Genomic DNA, 19,782 nt, shown 5'->3' with positions numbered 1-19,782 from the left:
CTAGAAACTAGGGCATGATGTACCTATTCTGCTTACCATAAGTCAGAGTTGCCAAACACATCTCTGTACAGCTTTTCGTCAGACAGTTTTGTCTGAGTTGTGAGATGTTACTACAAGTACACCCATGCCTCTGTATGTTGTTAGCTTTTGGGGCTTTTTTTTCAGTGTAACACATCCCTTAAGAAAGCTGAGATCTGATGCTGCATTTCACACACCACGGTGGACCAAGTCTTGCTGAGGCTTCTCTGTGGAAGCCCATAGCAGAGGAGCAAAGCACGTTGGTGGCTGTCTTTTTGCAAAATGAGGCAGAAGAGGAAAAGTTTCAACCCACTTGTACATATCCCAGCTCAAACATCATGTCAAGCACAAGGGCTATCCTGTGACTGGCACTGTTGCTAATCTCAGCATCAAGGCTTGTGTTCAGCAGTTCTTCCAAGCCACTAAGAAACATTAATGTGAAGAGCTATGTACAGCTTGTGGTTTGAGACCTCCCCTGGATAAAATGAAAATTAACAAGAGGATGACAAAGTGTTGTGGAATTATTTTTTTTTAAGAAAAGGTAGGAAATTATACATGTTTTGGGGTCTTAAGGTCCATATAAGCAAGTGGACTGAAGACGGGTGATACTGAAGAACTTCCCAGCTAGAGATAAGTACTGATATGCTGTAATAGTCAATAGGTGTTGAGGATTTGACATGATTTGCTGTTGGAAATCACCTTCCTGCACTCTCCCACTCTTCTCTGCACATCATGGTTGTCTTAACAAAAAAGAGGCTTCTCCATTCACACCTTCTGTTTGTTAGCTGCTGCTTTCTTCCCTCTTTTTTTTTTCTTTGAAGAAATCTTCCACTGAGGCTTTTCAAACAATCTATCCATTTATTATATTTCCCCTCTCTTATAAGGGTGAAAGGGAGTTTGTCTTCAGATGACTTGAGTCTTCAGCTGAGGTAGATGCTGGCAAGGTGCACAAAGAGAAACACCATGATTCATCTAAATGTTAATGTCTATGAATAAAAAGGAAAAGAATAATTTTAAAAATCTTGCAATTTAAAAAATCCTTAAATTGCCTCTGAAAATTTACTTCTGTTAAAGCTGTGATTTTATCCCCAATATACAAAGTGACAGCTTTATGTGATTTGCTTATCATAACAGCTGCTGGCATATCTCTATCTGTTTTATTCAACTCCGTGCTTATAAACTATAATCCATTTTTTTTCCTTCAAGTTGTTTTTCCCAGGATGGTTGTAGGAGACCTATTTTTCAACTAACCTACTGTGAGGTGGGACTTGCTTGACAGAACAAGCAACCTCAGCAGTTTCTCCTCTTTCCTGTACTGTTCAAGTGAGTTCAAGATCATCACACTGCTACAGTCAAGACCTCCTAAAAATGCACTTCAATAATAAAAACTCACCAGTGAATGCTGGAGAAAGAGGATAACAACTTCTTCCTGTGTCTTGCCAATGTGAAAGAGTAGTTAAGATCAGGAGCTCTCTGTTGTTTGTTGTGAAATTCTGCCAAGTATGCTTTGGTCGCTATATAAATAATATTTCAGTATTTGTATGATCAATTATAGAACTACAATGAGCAACCACAGACTACTGCAAACACAAAGTAATTTGTTATTGTCATCTTTGGAAGTAAATTGCAATCGCTCCTTCAAAGTCAAGTTTGTTTCTTCATCATATCTTAAGTAAGATACCCCCATTTTCACAGTAGCCTCACAGAGCCCACTATGGATGCACAGTTTATAACCATTTCCATTCACAACTGATCTGATGGAACATCTTGCTTAAAAGGACAAGGTTGTGATTGCAGAGCAGCATTTTTGCCCTGAATTGCAACACAGGTGAAGTAGAGATAATATTCACAACGTGGCTCAGGCTATCAGCTCTAAGACCTGAAATTTCCAAGTGCAAACAGACGCTGTGAGCCAAGACCCCTTGCTGGGGGCAGTGCCCCAGGTGCAGCCGATATGGCAAGCCCTGCTGCAGGTGGGGAATGCAGAAGGCAATGGAGTGAGCCTGGAGAAACCTCTGCTTTCTTTCTTTTTTTTTTTTAAGATCATTCTTTTCCAGGTAGAGATAAGCTCCCAGACATTCCTCCGACTGGAGTTGGCAGCCCTTCGGGGCACGGTGGGGTGATATCAGCACAGTGCCGCTCAGTGTTATGTTGAGCTATGCGTATATCCTATACAGAAAATGGGTGGTATGCAGAAAATGATTTGACATTGTATTTCTTAAAACGTAAGCAAAAATCCACGGGCCGTTCAAACCACCATCATTCTGAGGGCACAGTGAGTGACTGTGAAAGGGCTTGACCCAAAGAGAAACTGAGCCAAAATTCTCAACATTGATTCGGCTTTCAGAAATAGGATTTTCAGAAAGTCAGATTTTCCTCTTTAAACTAAAACCCAGCCAGATAGCTGGAGGCACTATCTTTAATAGAATTTGGATCATTCTTAAATACCTAAATAAAAAATGTGAGATTTTCTCCATTTTTTTCTCTCTTCAATTTTATTTATTGATTGACTGCATTATCAATACTAATATTTATCTAAGATGAAAAAGGTTTTAGAAAACAATTCAATGGGAGTAGAAATTAGAAAGTTATTTTAATAAAGTGAAGAAGACTGATTTTGCTTAATGTGAAAATAAGCCTAGAGAAGGGATAAAGCTTCTGTGTTTGACTCCTACGTAGATAAATAAATAGATCCATTGACAGGTGTATGTTTTTGAAGAACAAAAGTGTGTGGCTTTAGTGAAAAATCAATGCTACTCTAGTTGTTCAATATTACCCATTGAAAGAGCTTTCCTGCATAAAGGTGAAAAATTATATATAGCATTAGTGTATATCAGGTTAAAGTTTGTATCATGGTAAGGTAATCAAAAGGATGAAAAAAAAAAGGATGGTTTTGCCTCCATCTAGCTCCTGATCACAGATTGAAATTTATGATCAAAATTGTATCTAGAGGTGTGGATTTTCATATTCGTTATTCAGATTTAGTTTAATGGCATATGCATGATTTATGGTTATTTGAAAATGTAATGTATAGAGAACAGTGCGTATTACCATTCCCATCATTATACTTCATTTGTTTTGGCTGTAAACCCTTAAACTATCAGGCATTATTGCTTCTGATTTATCAGGCACTATTGCTTCTGATTAACATGTTTACATTTGAAATATGTACACATACTGTTATATAAGTAAACTGAATGAATCACAAGAGTCAGAATAATAACAGTTCTAGATAATATTGAAATGAGACCTCGCTTTAGTTTCCAGGTATGTAAGAGAACTGCAGGATGGGATTTGGGGGTGAGAGAGGTGAAGGGTTCTAACTGGGACTCGCCGCTTCCCCCAGAATTGCATTTAGTAACATGATCAGAAACTCCCTAGGGTTATAGGACCAAAAGTGCAAATTATGATATATGTGACTAGCTAGGCTGAGCAATCCCCCTGGATTATGTGGTCCCTATTGCAACTGACATTGCTCTCACACTTATATGACACTTACAGGACAAGCTCCTTTGGCCAAGCTCCTCCTGTCCAAAGGTACTAACAACACAAATGCCCACAGAGTCTCAGTGGAGATAGGAGTGGCTCAGCGTATCTAAAAATCAGATTCTGAATATCCACCAGCTTGTTTTTTTTTCCCCACAAAACTCGTGTAAATCTGTTGGTCACCACACTAACTCCAGGTAAGGAAAAAGAAGTGTAAGCAGGTGGTGTTCTTTTCGGTTTAAAAGGGAAAATTGAGGAAGTTCTCATTTGTCAGCCTGATGCATTCAATACTTGAAAATACAGGCCGTGAATTGTCTCTTTGGTATATAGTAAAGTGTAGTTGTTAAAGACTTTTCAGATTGGAAAGCATTACAAACTTCTAAAATATATATATCTATTAATAGTGATGTAACATGCATACATTTTTTTCAATCCCCTGCAATTAGGCTACTTCAGTATAGATTCAAGAGAGTATATGGACATTACTTCATGAAATTTCAAGGATATGTAATCTTGAAGTTAGTGTCATGAAACATCAAGAAGATGTGATATTAAGACTCTTATAACGAAGACACAAGCAACAAATAAGAGAATGAAATTAATGTGGAAGGTAATCAAAAATGGAAAGGAAAAATCAGAAAATTTCACTTCAAAAGGAATTTAGGATGCAAAGAGACTCTTGGCCATATGAACTTGCAGTAGGATACCAGTGTTAAATAGTTGAATGCTCTAAATGTTAGTATAGTGCTCCCAATTCAAGGAGATAGCAGAAACAAAAAGGTAGTACACAGAAGGAGGAAGTATGGAGAGTCTACCTAGGAGGAGTGCAGAGGCATTTTCTGAGCATATAGTGGTAGGGTTAGGAAAACCAAAGATCAGTTGGAGGTGAACCTAGTGACAGACAAAAGAGGTTTCAGTAAGGGCACTCAATGAAAATTAAAGACTAAGAAGTGGACCAGCTATTCAATGGGAACATGACGACTAAGGATAAAAAAGGCTGAGGTATTCAGTGTTCTTTTCACCTTGTTTATCACTCACTGATAAGCTTTGTCCTCTGGCAACCACCTCTGAGGTTTTTGAACTTCCTGGCAGTCTGAGGGAGTGAAACTGTACAGCATAAGCTGATGGAATTAGTGGGAGCTTCAGCTGATTAGCTATACATGAGTCCCTGTGACCAGATGGGAGGAATCCAAGGATGCCAGAGGACCTGGCCGATGTCACTGATCACAGTGGAAGTTCCAAATGACAGAAAAAAAAAAAAAAAAAAAAGGCAAATGTCACAGCCATCCTCAGGAAGGGTGAGAACAAGGACTGGAAGGCTAGAGACTGATCAACACCACATTGGTCCATGGAAAGGTGATAGAACAAATCCTCTTACGAGCCATATCCAAGCGCATGAAGGACAAGAAGTTGATTGGCAACATGAATTTACTGAGGACAAAGTCTACCCTTCCACCTTGAATGCATCCTGTGACGTTGTGACTGTCTCTGTCGATGAAGAGTGAGAAGTGGACATCATGTTCCTAACTTAAGTAAGGTCTTTTAAATTGTTTTCTTCAATAGCATTATTGCCATGCTTGTGAGATATGGATTGGACAAGTGGATGATAGGCAAGTAGAAAATTATGTGGATTGCTGGGCTCAAAGAGTTGTTCATAATTAGCCAGTGGTACAAAGTCCAACCGGTGACCAGTTACTAGCAGTGTTCCTCAGGGATCACTGTTGGGATCAATACTGTTTTATGCCTTTGTTTATGACTTCTACAATGGGATTAGAGGGCACCGCAACATTCCACCAAAGGAGCGGTTGATATGCTGAATGGCAGGGCTGTCCCTGCTCAGAAAGACTTTGACAGAGGTGTAGCTAGCCAGCACAGAGAGGTACTCCTTCCTGTAAGACTACATCATGAGTGCTGTGTCCAGTTTGGGATTCCTCAGCACAAGAAAGACATGAACTTAGAACTAAGGACAAAGCTAGTATAGGCCATTGAGATGACTAGGTACTGAAGCACAGAGACAGACACAAGGAGGTACAGAAGGAACTGGAACTGTTCAGCCTGGATGAGAGGCATGTAATGCACCTAGTAGCTTACTTTTGGCACAAGGCTAAATCAAAATCTAAGTACATTGCAATTATTATTAGATTATTAGATTATATGACACCTGCAACACTGACATTTGGTCTGAAGTTTGATGTTAGAGAACATCATTTCAAAATTAGTCATAAAGAAGAGAATTTCTTCCTCCCATCTGCCTGGTTTTCTTGCAAATTACCATAATGTGATAAAGGATATTTTTAGTTAAAAATAGAGAGTCTGAGCTGAAGGTGCCCTTTGATACCTCATAATATGAATAAGCCCAAACTTTGCATAGTAGCATTTCCTTTAAGCTGTTCAGCTACCAGATTGCTGTTATTTTATAATCTTATAATTAGTAGTTGCACAAGTCTGTTCCTCTCTGGCATGTAGCCAGTAGACTATGCCTATCACATGCTGGGCTGTGGGACTCATAAAGCTCAAGTTACTCAGAACAAATTTTGCTTACAATACATATTTTAAACAAAGGGCTCATGGAAATAGTCACCAGGAGGAAGAATAGTATTCAGGTGGACTACACAACTGTAACTGGAAAACACAAGGCTGTATATTTGGACAAGTCTCTAGGCTTGTGTGTGTGTGTGTGTGTGTGTGTGTGTGCGCGCACGCAAAGGTTTTCTTTTATAATGGAGTAGGGTAAGACTTGAGCTTTCTTTTTTCCTTACCACTTCAGTGGAAAACAAGGAAGAGGTTGTAGTTAGAACTCAAATGGACTCTGAAGAAAGCAAGGGGAAGAAACATGGGTGTAAGAGTAAAGATATCCATAACAAAGGTCTCTAATATGAGAATACATGTGAAATAGCTAGATCTTGTAGCAAAAGAAGAAATATAGGGAGTGAGGAAATTTGACTTCACTTGGCTTGACAATGTACACAGCCAGCACTATGTACATGTTAGACAATCCTGTGTGGTACTGTTTACATGGCTTTAATGGGGCCAATCTGCCAACAAGAAGTTACTGATCAAGAGGATGTATATATTGGTGCCTCTCATCCAGAAATACTGTGCAGACAATGCTCTATATCAAGAGAATATGATATCCATCTAACCATTGTTTTTCCCTCAATTCCAATCTAAATCACTGTGCGGGAGAATGAGTAAAAAAGCTTAGTGACATCTTATTATAATTTATCATGTGTGTTTGTACTGTTGGCACTAGACTTTCTGGCTCTGCTCTGCTCTATTTTTCTCCTTTTCCTTGTGCACTGTTCAATTTTCTGCTCACAACTGCCAGAACAAGTAGCATGGTTAATAACCTTTGAAGTAGAAGAATGAGTAAAACCCTCTGTCTTAAACTGCAAGTTCGCTATAGAAAATAACTGTAAATATTATATACAAAAATATAACAGTAAACAAAAAATTATGAAAAAAAATAGCTATAGAAATTCATCATATGATTCTTTTCCTTGGTACTGCCCAGATACGTGTGGAGCCATACCCATGCATTTTGGAGACGTAACCACGTTGAGACCTATGTTTTCCCCCTTCTGTGATTCTGAAGAGCTTCTACAGGTAAGAGTAGCACCTGAATTTTCTCCTATTTAATGGTTGATTGAACTAAATCTTAGCTGAGGTGATAAATTCTGCTTCCTCTTTCAACATATGCAGCCTCATTCCTCAACCCTCTTACCATTCCGGGTAGGGACAGAGGAGAGGGTTAATCGGGGATTTACATTTCTCCACTTCCCCGCCCTTCACACACATCGCCTTGCACCTGCATTTGAGATTTCAACAGATTCGAACAAAAGGCAGGGTCTTCAGTGAGAACAATGGGGCTGCTGTGTGTATAAATAACAGCACATAGCCTTCTGGTGTTTCTGTTGCCGGTTTTGTGCTTTTCCTAGCTGTCGGCTTAGTCTGTTGGCACACCGAGTGAATAGGATTGGGTTTAAGGAAAGAGAATCCCACCTTTGAAATCAGCAAATCTCAGAGAGCCTTCTACACAGCAAATCAGTCTGATTTCCTTCCTTGACTGGGGAACGGGCTTTTTGGAAAGCAGCTAGACATAGATAGATGGACAGGCAGACAGGGGTAGGATGTGGTTCCAGATACAGGTGCCTAAATTTAGGTTCCTATAGTGGAGATGACTTCACATGAGCTAAGTTTCTATGTTAGCATGAGGTCAACTGCCTTCCAGCTGCTGCTTGTTGTTTAATAAGAAAGGGTTTTGAAATCAGTATTGAATGCTATTGCTTTTTAAATTTTCCTTTTATTTTTCTAAGGGTAATATCTTGATTTAGGGTTACAGAGACAGACCATTGTTATTTGTGACAATCTAATTTCATTTTTTTAGTGATTCACTGTCAAAACGGTGGCAAATTTTGTACAAAAGACTTCTTGGGCTACAGGAGGCCAAAAGCTGAGCAGCAGACATCCATGACACAACTTCATGAAAAAGATAAACACAGTCTAGAAGTATAAAGAAGATTATCTTCAATTAGAGGAAGGAATCCCTCCTCCCTGCTCTTGTGTTGGCAAAGCTGGGGTATCCTCACCGCATCAGGAACTGATATGGCTCATTTAAAGAAAGGCCAAAGGAGTACAGTGAGAAGAATCACCAGTGTAACCTCCCTCCTATGACTTTCAGGTAAATAGCACACAGTTTAGCATTGTTTAGCCTAAAGCTGATGAAGTTGATGTGGAATGTAAAAGCCACAGGTGCACAGAAGCTGGAAGGCATGCCTTCCACACCAGTCAATTGACAGAACACAGAAGTTGTAGGACAGAGACTTAAGGAAATGATGTCAGAGTAGAACAGGAAGAGCCTAGTCTGGTTTTACACACACCAATTATTGGTAGTAATCCATCTCACCAGACCCACGTCTAAATGAAATGATCTAAGTACAGCTGATGCTGATTTGGGACAAGACTTTAGTTTCTCAAACGCAAAAGCAATTTCACAGACTGTCACTGAACATGTTCGAGGTAACTTCCCCAGCAGTTCTATCAACCACTTCTGAGTTATATTTATATATGCCTATTTTCAGTATCACTTCAAGATTTTACATCTGAAACGGGTTCATTTTTATTTGTGTCTGATGCACATTTCCAGCCAGCAGCCTGGAGGCTGAAGAGGATTCAATCCACAATTGTTCTTCAGAAAGCACACAAACTGAATAAATGTTTATAACCCCAAATGGTGTCACGGCAGCAGATGAATGGCAGCAGAACAATGGGCATCGCTGCACTCTTCAGGCTGCAGCCAAGTTCCCTAGCAACTACATAGGAGCTGTGCAGCCTGCAGAGGTACTGTGAGTGCCAGCAGGCCGTTATCTGAGAAATGACTGAGAAATGATCTTAGTGCCGTATTTCATTGAGGAGATACCATTAATCAATTGCCTGCTTGTAATTCACAGATACCACTTTCTCCCTTTGGGTAAACTATTAGGTAAGAATTCCTCTGGCTAATAATTTCACTGTTATTTAATTTTATGTTTGTGTTAGTATTAATGATGTACGTTTAAAGTTCTTTGAGTTCCAAGGAAATAGCACTAGGTAGCTGCTATGCTGTAAGAAAAGCACACTGTGCTGAAGGTTGACCTTAAGCTAAACTGATCTAATAGCTGCTAAAAGCTTAAGCACCAATTGCTTCCTTGATTTAGGACTGTTTTGAAACACACAGATAGGTACAAGGTAAAAGGGAAAAATGAAAGGAATGGCTTTATTGAAGAGACGTTGCTATTTCTTAAATCAGTTAATCATACATTACCAGACTAATTAATAATTACTGGTGCAAGGAATGTGACAGATTAGCCTACAGCGATAAGAAGTGCTCCAAACAGATGATGGAAAGCTGTGGTCTGCCCTTCCCATGTGTCTGATCATGACAGAGAGCAAGTCACTCCAGCTTCTATAGCACTGCGCTCTCTGCTGCTCTGTTACTCACTGTGTCAGGGGAGGGCAGCTGGGGGTTAGGGAAAGGGTCTGCACCAGAGAGTGGTGGCATGGAATGGGTTGCCCAGGGCTGTGGGCCCCCAGTGCAGGAGTTCAGTTAGCTAACTGAACTAAGTTCAGTTTGGACACATGTTCTCAGATGTAAGGTCTGATTTTTGGGTGGTGCAGTGTGGAGCATGGAGTTGGACTTGATCCTTGTGGGTCTCTTCCAGCTTGGGATATTCTATGCTTCTATAATTCCATGATGCTGTGAACCTAAGTGAGTTTCTTTACCATTTTGTACAGTGAAGTCTTTCCTGCCCAACACTTAAATATGTTGTAGGGGATTGTGAATTGTTCTTTACACACATCTGGAAGTAGATGGCAACATGTAACTTCTACCTGGACAAACGCTGCTTTCAGTCTGATTTGACTAGGAGACTTTCCGTTGACCCACTGTCCGTCTTCTCCAAGTAAGTTCACAACATATTTATCATATGCTACAGACTGGCATCAACCTCTATCCTGAGGCAAGAATTGTTGTCTTTGTAATTTTTACCTTTGTCACAGATAAAGAAATTACCATTTTACAGTAGGCCTAAGGATTTGTGGCCACTGATCTGGGAGAAGGGAAAGGAGCTAGAGACTCAGATAAAAAAGTGATGTACACGCGCAAGTGACTCTAAATACCAGATCAATCACATTTGAAAGTTCAGGATTAAAAGGAAGCATGAGATTCTTGGGCTACAGCATCATGTTGCCTTTGGTAGAGAAGTTTTGCTTCAGAAAATATTTTCTTGTCCTTGGTTGCCCTCTTCCTGGCCACAGAGCTTACTGCTTCCTCTGTAGGCATGGCCCTGCTATAAGCCAGACCTCTGAAATGATTTGGCATAAATCCCTCAATTTTTTTCTTTTTCTTTATCAGTTTTTTCTTTTTTTTTTTTTTTCAGTTTGGATCATTTTATAATGCAAACATGATAGGTAAGCACTGGGAGGACAAGTGGTGAATGTGGCACTGGGAGCCAACATGTTTCCTAACACTGCCCTCATCTGACTAAAATCTGCTTAAACTGCGGAGTACTCTTTACCTCAGAATTAAATGACCTATGTCCCATGTGTTTCTATTCCACAGGTATTGCAAAGTGAGTAGGAGAAGATGAGGAATTGGACATTAAGAATCGTGAAACATCAGAGATGGTAGAGTTAGGTAGAGGGATTAGTAATACTTTTTTTTTCTGAAGGTGAGGAGAATGTTCAAGGGGAATAAAGTTATGTGTAAGGTGGCTGTGTGGAGAAGGATGAGGTGAATTAAAAGGGAGACATGTTTAAGGGGATAGAAACACCTAAAAGGATGACTGTGAAGCAGTGTAGAGAAAAAGGAAGGCTACGACAAGAAACCTTAATGACTTCATGTTGAACAAGTCTAGAACAGAGGAATTAAGTCATTACCCATAGTAAGGCTTCTCAAACAAGAGGGCTATTTGGCCTATCAGTACTGAAAGATTACAGATCTTAAGCAAAAGTAATCCCATACTTTTTCTAGACAAAAAATCAACGAAAGTCAATATGGTTTTATTGACCAGTGTAGTTACTTGCAGTCTGTTACTTTGGGATGTCAGTTCTCATTGTCTCTCATTTTGGACAGTGTTTCAGCACAGCTGGAAGAATTCATAGCTTTTCAACTTCACAAGGTTTTCTTGGAAACAGGGAGGCAGCTGGCAGTGCCACATCACAGTAGTCACTTGCCACAGAAACCTCCTAACTGCTGTCTTCTGTATCTGCACAAGCTGTCACACTTATTGTTGCACCAGGAGAAATTTTGCACAGCAGCAGTGGAGCTGGCTGTATCTCCCCATGCTAATGAAAGTTCTCAGGACTTGTTCACCTGCCAGCAAAAGGCTCATACTGGTCACTATAATAGAACAAAAAATTGCCATGCAGTAAAAGCCCCCCACTCAAGCCTGTGGCTCATCTGAAATGCAGCTGAAAGCATTCTCTTGTGCAGAGCCCAACCCCTAAATCTCCATCACATGGGAAAGTTCCTCACAGCTGCGACTTTTACAGGCTTCCCTATTGCTTCACATGTCCTTTCCAACACTTGCTGAACCAGCATAAGCTGTTGTTTCAGATCACACACACATGGTTCCACAAAAGACAGAAAATCTCTTCAAACAATAAACTTTTCATAGAATCATAGAAACATAGAATGGCTTGCATCAGAAGAGACAGAAGAGAAAGGTCATCTGGTTCCAACCCGGCAGCTCAGGCTGCCCAGGGCCCCATCCAACCTGGCCTTGAGCCTCCAGGGATGGGGCACCACAGCTTCTCTGGGCAGCACCTCACCGCCCTCTGAGTAAAAAGTTACCCCCTAATATCCCACCTAAATCTCCCCTCTTTCAGTTTAAAGCCATTCCTGCTTGTCCTATCACTATAAGACCATGCTTATAAACTTCTAAACGCAGCAAAGCCACTGGTCTCCCTGGAGACTTCCCTTCTCCAGGCTGCTCAAGCCCAGCTTCCTCAGCCTGTCTCCACAGGAGAGCTGCTCCAGCTCTCTGAGCATCTTCGCGCTGTCCTATGGACTCACTCCAACATCTCCACATCCCTCCTCCTCCGTCCCCAGGCACGGACGCCGTACTCCTGGTGGAGCCTCACGAGGGCAAAGAGGGACTTTCGCTCCTCTCATCCCGCTGGCCACCCCTCTTTTGGTGGACGTGCAGGTAACCCGCCCCTGTGAGCTCTCTCGGCCACACCCGACACCTGGGCCGGGCAGCCGCAGCCCCTCCTTCCGCTACGGGCCTTTCCCGAAGGGCCACCCGCGCTCATCCGGGTCTGGCGCAGTACGGCCGGTAGGGGGCGCCACCGTCCCGCCTGTAGAACGGGCGCAGAACGTGGCGTGTAGCCCAGCGCTCCGCCAGCGCTCTGGGCAGGGGGAGGGAGGTCGTGGCTCTCTTTCGCGACTGCAATATTAATTTCTCCTCAGTTAGGAAGTTCCTGGATGGAAGTTCACCTCAGTCAAGTCTCACTTTGAGAGCTTAATTCTGATCTATCCAGCTTTGTGTTTATTTGCTCTCATACTGTAGTATTGGAGTCATACACTGCATTGCTATGGGACTGAAATAGTTCAGATTTTAAGGTAGTTTTTAAATCACAGCATCACAGAATGGTTTGGGTTGGAAGGGACTTCAAAGCCCACCCACCCCAACCCCTGCTATGGGGCAGGGCTGCCTCCTCCCAGCTCAGGCTGCCCAGGGCCCCATCCAACCTGGCCTTGAGCGCCTCCAGGTATGGGGCACCACAGCTTCTCTGGGCAGCTGTGCCAGCGCATCACCACCCTCTCAGCAAAAATTTTCCACCAACATCTAATCTAAATGCGGCATTTCAGTGGATCGTGTTAAATAAATACTTAAATAAAATTCCAAACTCATTAATGGCCACTCAGCTATGTCTAGACCAGTCTGTGGCCTTATTCTCTCCACCTAGTCCTGTTCGTCCACTTTCTCATCTGGGATATTGCTTCCTGAATTCTCAGCTGTGATCTGCAGGTCCTCTCTGGACAGCATGTCTCTGCAGTGGTTATTTATATGGTGTCCTCTGTAGTGGTGTCCTTTCCTAAAGGTTCATGGTGTAGTAATAAATAAATTCTTTGAAAGACGCCGTCAGAGGAGGTCATGGGAGTAAAGACATATGCAAAGAATTGATGACACTTCAGCACTTTGCCAGTAAAGACACGAGCTGTCCTGTAGGAACAGGAAAGCTATTGTTGGACTGAATCTGCCTGTCTTCCTCTGGTGCCAGTGCTCCACAAAGCCTGCATTTTGTGACTGTAATGCTATTCAGCTTTGCAAAAGGTACAGCCTGGGACCAATAGGAGAATGTAATTAAAGAATGCTCAGCTTCCATCCCTTATATAAAGGTCGTGTATTTGTATTCCAGTTAAGTCAGCCTTCAGTGTTTGTAAAGTGTCTGATGTTCTCTTCTTGCTGTGCAAACAATAGCAAAACCAAAACAGAATTAAATTTCAATTAATCTGAGACATTCATAACAGGCAATAGAACAATAAACATGTTTTATTATTAACCTTCCTCCTTCATATGAGATTTTGACCTCTTTATACTAATCTGATTTTATTTGTCAAATTAACTGTGAAATTCAATATTAGTAGTCCCAGACAATGACTCAAGCTTCATCACCTCCTATTCCCTCTTTGTGGGAAAAAGAAGGTAATAATTAGTTTTAAAAATAATAATAACCTTGGAATGAAGTTTCATTTCTTATTTCTGAATGACAAGATCCTTTTTTTCTGTTTCTGTTTTTTAGCCTTTATAATATATTTTCCTTTTCAATTTTTTTTTTTTTTCCCTGAGCATTTCTGAGGTCTGGAAACACACACACATATATATATATATATTTTAATGAAACCTGAGATTCTTGAATAATTACTTGCCTTTGGGAGCTGGGATTTTAATTAAAAAAGAAAAAAAAAAAAGAAAAAAAGAAAAAAAAAAAAAGAAGTGGGGCAGTTGTGATAAAATCGTAAGAATTGGCAATGTATTTAAATCTCTACACCAGGTAGGGAAGCGTTGTGAAGGAGAAGAAAACTGCCCGACTGTAAGGAGACTTTCTTGATGATGCAGGGCTATGGCCAGCTACGGTACTTGTAAGACATAGAGGGATGGTTACAGAGCAAGTGCAGGAAAGTGGTATCTTCAGCTGTGAAAACTACTTTGTATTATGTTCTTTACTATGATAAACCTCTCCTCCTAGCAGCTCCTTATCTGCTGATAATCTTGCCATATCGCAGTCCACATCTAAAGTGCATGCACATTTTGGGGCAAGGGTCGTGCTGGCTGGGACCCTGCCCAGTGCCAAGTAGATACAAGAGGCTGGGGGCTGACTGTTTATTGGGCTGTACTGTTTATACAGTAATTCTTGTCTTGCTCAGAACAAGGGACAGATCAAGGCTTAATCCCTTTCCCCGACAACCCTATTACCTAACACCAAGAGTGGTAGAAAAGTCCTAATCTTCAGAGGGAGAGGGACAGTAAAAGTTCCTCTATCAGAGATTGTTAACATAACCCAGAACAAAGCTTTAGAGAGTTATTGCCTACAGTGCGTTTGAAAAGGAGATAACCCAGCAGATGTCTGGGTTTGCATTGTGGTGTAATTACAGGTGAGCTTTAAAGTCATTGGGAATCAGCTGACTGTTCTGGGAAGAACAGCAGTGGTATGTTGCTGCTGTGCCTGTTTCAGCACAAAAGCACACATCTCATGAACAGGCATGTCTTGCAGAGAAACAGCATTGTGTTGGTGTTCACAGTGCTCAGCAGTGCTTAGAAGTTTTAATTTGTGCACTCATGAGATTATTTCACCTCTGCTTTTTCTACCAAAGCTGTGAATTTCACAGTTTGTTTTTCTAAATGGACAACCAGAGTGTGTGATTTTCCTAGCACAGACTGCACACTTAATAACATGATATGAATCTCTCAATAGGGATTAAAATTTGGGGTAACAGCACAGCCTGTATTCCTCTTATCAGTGCCTGATAATGGAAATTCTTTCAGTAAGACAGTGCCAAATACAGCGTGGGCAGATAGGAAATCTCCTGGTTCAGAAAGGCTGACCCAGCACCCAAGTGAATGGAAAATACGTCATCCTTCAACTCCCTGAAGAAGCAGTGTCCTTATCTAGTGCTTGCTTTATATTCAGGGACATGAACCCACTTTCTAGACATAGAGCTTCAGTGTGCAAGCCATGATGGTGCCTCATCTATTCTTACTCTCTTCCTCATGCTTCTGGGTTCATGATGGCTCCTGGACTCTCATTGTACTCAGCACTTACCTCAAAGTAAAGGCAATTTGACTTCATGCAAAAAGTGAATTCTCCTGCACACTGGAGTGAATTCATGAAGACAGAAATTAAATCATGGTTCAGCTACTGGCTTTCCTTGGTTTTTATACAAGAAAATCCTAAATTATCCCAGGTTTTCCAGTGTGAATTCTCTATTAGAGTATATGGAGTATATTAGAGTGTATCAGTATATTAGAGTCTATTAGTATATATTAGAGTATATAGAATAGAGGGCAGCTTCTTCTTCCCTTTTCTATCCCTGATGTATTTCAGACTGATGCATACTACTTTGGGGGGGCAGAGGGGTGCTGGCTTTGTATTGCCGCTGGAGATAAGGGAGGAGAAATCACCTCCCCCATTCAGTCCACTCTTATATTGAAGTGTGTTTCAGAAATATGCTTAGGTTTGATTGGGAGGGGTGGGAAGAAGTTCTACCGTCTCTATTTGCTTCTATTTTACTTTGAAGCCACATCTTTGCTGCCTGGCTTTTCCTGCCTCTCAGACATGGGAACCAGCAGGGAGAATATGATGAAACAGGTATTTAAGGCAATTAAGGGGCAGGCTGGAGCACAGGCTGGGTTATCAATCATTGCACGATCTATCTGGTGAGGTGAAAGAACAGTGTGGGTACTCAGAGCACAGCCACCAGGTATTGAAGAGGGGGTGTCTGGGATTATTATTTTTTTAATTAAACCTGCAATGAAATAGATAAAGTTTGTTAGTTTAGCTGCTCATGTCTGATGGCTTCAGATAATACTTTAAATCAATATTCTGACAGAGCCAAATCACTTTTCCAGAACACTGATCTAATGAAAGTTCAGTTTCAGGACTGAAGCAGGAAGAAGGCTGAGAATCACACTGAAACACAGCATTTAACTTTGGCTTTAAAAACAAAGTCCTCGCTGCTGTAATCCCAAACAAAAATGCTCACCACAAAGAAGTCCACAGTGCTTCAGCCCACAAAAAAAAAATAATCTGTCAGGGATCAGATTACATCCTAAAATGTCCTTAGCTTGTTATTCCTGTCTCAATAGAAACTGTGAACAGATTTTTATGGTGTCATCTGCAAAATCCCACCCAACTGCACCTGCATCAGTAACCTACCTGAACTCACTATTCCCGTGATTCAACAATAAAAGACTTTTTCCAGGTTTCGTTTTGTCCTGTTTTACTGTTGACAGAATAATATTCCACTCATTACAAATGGATAAAAATTGAAAGTATTGCCCATCCACAATTTTAATTACTGGTTCCCATCGTGTGGTTTGGAGCTCCACTGCTAGTTTGAGGCCACAGTGCCCTTCTAACCAGTAGTGCTGATGAGCTTGCTAGTCCTTATCCACTCTACTGATGGGCTTAGGTCCATGAAACACTATCAAAATGTAACAGCGGCCCATTGGCCTAAAACTTTGAGAAATAGCAGTCTGAGCAAAGAACGTGGAAAGGAAACAGAAAGAGCGTGTGATGGAGTGACCAAGATTAGCAAACATTTGGGAAAATACTCTGGGATATTTCTATAGCAACAGTAACTGATTATTTTTTTAATGTGTATAGGATTTTTTGTTATTGTTGACTGTTTGTTTTTAAAAGGCTTAATGGTAGTAATGGTTATTAATAAATCAGTCGCTTCGAGAAGTTTGTGGCGTTGATGTCTACCAAAATCCCACTAGGTGTCCTCAGTCAGTAATTCGACCTGGGAAGTTGCAGTTTCCCATAGGAGCCATGCAGACCTTGAGGTGTGGGAAACAAAGCCTGAGCACCCGGCTGCGGTTTGGAAGGCTGCGTGCTTCCTCCTCCTCCTCCACATGTCGGTGAAACAGCCCTGAAAGTCGGTCCTGGCCTCGAGAGCATACCTGTGTCAAAAGCAAAGCCCTCGTCACTGTTTCCATGCTTTGAGACATCTTTAAATGCATGACACTCAATGTCCTCTGCATACATTTGGACATACTGTTAAACGCACTGTCTACTCGTAAGTGCATGGATCACTGTGTACATCTTAGAAGCCAGAAGAAGGATTTGCTTTGAAGTATTTCATATTTGGAACATAAGTAGCTCTGTTCTACCCAAGGAATTGAAATAATCAAGGAACCTCTGGATTTATGAAGATTAATTTGAAAATCCCCAGCACATGTGTCTACAGCCAAAATTTTCACGAATGTGTAAACCTGTGGAATCCATGAAGCTTATCTGGAAACCAGGACGCTTTCTTCTAAGTCTTTCGGGACATTTTTTTTCTTGCAAGGTGTGTTGGAAAACCCCAAGCACTGCTTTTCTGCTCCTATCTTAGATCTTCCCCTTTACTTTGCTGGAGTTGGGTATCTGTCATCTGTCATGAGTAGCTGAGCTCAGAGTTCACTTTTGTCATGCTGCTCAGTTCAGCCTTTTCATTGTTTTTTGGCTTGTGTTGACAACAGAGGTTCAACATTTCTGAAGAAAGCAAAAGATGTTTGTAAACTTCGGAAACAGATGGAAAATTAGCATATTGTTAAGAACTACGGCTTAGAGTGTCCAAAAATCGTATTTGGCATTACAGTATCAAACAAAAATAAACATCCCATTGATGGCTTTCTGTGAGCTCCAGCAGGCTTATGCTAGTGTTTTGTAAATTGTATTTAAAAGCAATCAAATTCTGAACTGAATCTATATGAAAGGAACCATTTCTTCTCAGAAGGAGTGGTGATGCAGTGGCACAGGCTGTCCAGGGAGGTGGTGGAATGGCCATCCCTGGAGGTGTTCAAGAACAGTGTGGATTTGGCAGTGAGGGTCGTGGGCAGTGGGCATGGTGGGGAAGGGTTGGTGGACTTTAGTGGTCTTTTCCAACCTAAATGATTCTATGATTTTACAAATAGTGACCTTTTGACAAAGCTGGGAACGGCATATCTGTGCACAAGATTAGAATTGCTCAGGTTGGAAAAGACCTTAAAGATCATTGAGTCCAACCACAACCTAAACTCTGCTAAATCATGTCCCTGAGCACCACATCCAAATGGATTTTACACACATCCAGGGATGGTGACTCAACCACCTCCCTGTGGAGCCTATTCCAGAGTTTAGCAACCCTTTCTGTAAAGAAGTGTTTCCTGATATCCAACCTAAACTTCCCCTGGCACAACATAGGGCCATTTCCCCTCATCTTGTCACCTGTCACCAGTGAGAAGAGACCAACCCTGCTCTTGCTCTAAGCACCTTTCAGGTATTGGAACAGAGTGATAAGGTCTCCCCTCAGCCTCCTCTTCCCCAGACTAAACAGCCCCAGTTCCTTCAATCTCTCCTCATAGAACATTTTCTCCAAGCCCTTCACAAGCCTTGTTGCCCTTCTTCGGATCTGCTCCAGCATCTCCATGTCCTTTCTGAGTGAGGTGCCCAAAACTGAACACAGTATTCAAGATGAGGACTCACCAGTGCTGAGTACAGGAGCAGGATGATTTCCCTAGTCCTGCTCACCACACCATTCTTGATACAAGCCAGGATGCCATTGGCCTTCTTGGCCACCTGAGCACACTGCTGGCTCATATTCAGCCAACTGTCCATCAGTTTTTCTAGTCTGCAGCACACTGATCTCAAGAGCTTTAGAATTTTAGGTATCTTATTTGACCATTTCAGTACACTAATGTCTGAACAAGAGCTCTCCATTTTTGCTGTTTCAATATATTTAAACCATTCTGTATTTCTACAAGAAAATTGTTTTTAATGAACAGACTGCTGCTCAAAATATATATTAGTAGAAAATTTATTATGCAAGCTAAAGCCTCATGAGACTTGCAAATTGACAACTTCAGAGGAGAAAGCTCTCCCCATAGCCACGGGGCAAATAAAGCACAAGCAGAATAAAATAAATACAGGCCCTGACAAAGAGCTGCAACTTTGGCCCCGGGTTGCTGTTTCCGGTTGGGTTGATCGCCTGGTCTCCAGTGCTGAGAGCTGGAGCTGTTGCTCCCTCTCCTTGTTTCGAGTCCTTCAGGGCACATCTGTTACCCTGTAGCCTCCTTTGGGCAATCTCTTTTCCAAATGTTGGAGTTCTTAATGTCACCCTTAAGCAACCAGTGGCTCTGGCGCCTTCGTGCTTATCTTGCTTTGCAATGTGAAGTTGTTCCTCCCCTGAACAGTGACATCAATTTACTGAAAGAAATCAGGCTTTCAGAGGGGAGTACTAAAGAGAGGAGCTCATACCTTTCAGCAAGGCAGACCCCCTGCCCTGAAAGTCAGGAATCAGCATGACTCACCATAGGTTTTGAGTGGCACGTTTACTGATCCGACACTTCTTCCTGTGCACCTCTCATCTCATTCTGCTCTTAGTCATAAAGTTTTATAAGCACTTTTCTTCCTGGCCTTTTTACCCTAGCTCAGTGCTGTTAAGCAGCCCTTTGTTCCTTTTAGTCATCCACCCACAGCTTTCCCAGTTTTATTAGAGTGAATGAATGTTCCCACTTCTCTAGGCCATTCAGTACTTATTGATTCACC

The 19,782-nt window shown here is 41.5% G+C and overlaps 1 long non-coding RNA gene across 4 annotated transcripts; it reads left to right on the top strand.

Annotated features, from left to right (window-relative positions):
* The first annotated feature begins 4,499 nt into the window (after positions 1-4,499).
* On the top strand, positions 4,500-17,890 carry LOC128076517 (uncharacterized). Of its 4 annotated transcripts, none has more exons than XR_008204414.1 (5): positions 4,500-5,036; positions 7,019-7,110; positions 7,892-8,986; positions 9,815-9,944; positions 16,992-17,890. It is a non-coding gene; the product is annotated as an uncharacterized LOC128076517 (long non-coding RNA). The 4 variants fall into 4 exon arrangements; XR_008204412.1 differs by having other exon boundaries at positions 9,778-9,944; XR_008204413.1 differs by lacking the exon at positions 4,500-5,036 and adding an exon at positions 6,067-6,122 and having other exon boundaries at positions 9,778-9,944.
* Positions 17,891-19,782: the final 1,892 nt, after the last annotated feature.

The sequence above is a fragment of the Tympanuchus pallidicinctus genome, unplaced genomic scaffold, assembly GCF_026119805.1.
Source record: "Tympanuchus pallidicinctus isolate F22 unplaced genomic scaffold, pur_lepc_1.0 scaffold14, whole genome shotgun sequence".
NCBI lineage: Eukaryota > Metazoa > Chordata > Aves > Galliformes > Phasianidae > Tympanuchus > Tympanuchus pallidicinctus.
This window is presented reverse-complemented; position numbering and strand designations above follow the sequence as displayed.